The 1,286-nt window shown below is 45.6% G+C and overlaps 1 protein-coding gene across 1 annotated transcript in view; it reads left to right on the forward strand.

Annotated features, from left to right (window-relative positions):
- Positions 1-1,286, forward strand: part of LHPP (phospholysine phosphohistidine inorganic pyrophosphate phosphatase) — a 140,581-nt gene that overhangs the window by 2,303 nt on the left and 136,992 nt on the right. The gene's annotated exons all lie outside the window — the stretch shown is intronic.

Consider the following 1,286-nt stretch of genomic DNA (forward strand, 5'->3'; position numbering starts at 1 on the left):
CTGGTGTGCCCATTTAGTCTCATTTTGTTTTGTGGGCCTGTCTAATCTTTGGCTGCAGGGTGAACCTCAGGAATGATTTCAGTACTGAGCTAAAAGGGTGTCCGGGAGCCATACTCCCAGGGTTTCTCCAGTCTCTGTCAGACCAGTAATTCTTTTCTTTTTTTTGTGTGTGTGTGTGATTTAGAATTTTGTTCTACATTTTTCTCCAGCTCTGTCCGGGACCCTCTATCGTGATCCCTCCCTGTCAGAGCAGTCAGTGGTGGTAACCGGGCACCACCTAGTTGTGCTGGGCTTAGTCTGGTGGAGGCTGTAGTGCTTGTGGTCCATTAGTCCTTTGGACTAATCTTTCCCTTGTGTCTTTGGTTTTCTTTATTCTGTCTTGCTCCAGATGGGGTGAGACCAGCGGAGTATTTTAGATGGCCACTCACAAGCTTTTAAAATCTCAGATGCTACTTACCAAAGTAGGATGTAGAACATTTTCTTTATAAACTATGTTTTGCCTGGCAGTGTCTTTTGAAATCGCAAAAGACTGGAAACAAGCCAAACATCCATCAGTAGGGGGCTATTACGGCCTGTCTGTCTAGACAGTAGAATACCACACAGCATAGAAAGGAATAAGCATGCTCTCTATGTAGTGATGTGGGGAGCCAAGACGTAGGGTTAATGAAAACAACAAGCACAGGACAGGGTTGTGTCTGTTGTGTTGAGAAGGCGGAAATGCAAGAAACCATGCAAGGACACCGACAACTCAGGAGGAGCCACTGTGTGACAAGTTGGGGATCAGTGAGAGGGGAGAACTGAGTGGTTGAAGGGATGGGTGGGAGAAAGACTTCACTATCTAGCTTTGATTGTAAACATATTTAAAATTTGTAGACCATGTAAATGTATTCTCCCTTCACCATATGAAATTGAAAGTATTTTAAGAAGATCTCCCTGACAGAGTACAAGTGGTAGGGGGTCTGGGGACCATGCTTTCAGGGGACATCTAGGTCCATTGGCAAAACAAAGCTTATTAAGAAAATGTTCTGCATCCTACTTTGGTGAGTGGTTTCTGGGGTCTTAAAACCTTGCAGGGGCCATCTAAGATGCATCAGTTGGTCCCAACCACTTGGAGTAAACGAGAACGAAGAACACCAAAGACACAAGGAAAGTATTAGCCCAAGAGACAGAATCGGCCACATAAACCGGAGACTTCATCAGCCTGAGACCAGAAGAAATAGATGGTGCCTGGCTACCACCAAGGAACATCCTGACAGGGAACACAACAGAGGGCCCCTGATGGAGCA

Source organism: Trichechus manatus, unplaced genomic scaffold, assembly GCF_000243295.1.
Source record: "Trichechus manatus latirostris isolate Lorelei unplaced genomic scaffold, TriManLat1.0 scaffold00031, whole genome shotgun sequence".
NCBI lineage: Eukaryota > Metazoa > Chordata > Mammalia > Sirenia > Trichechidae > Trichechus > Trichechus manatus.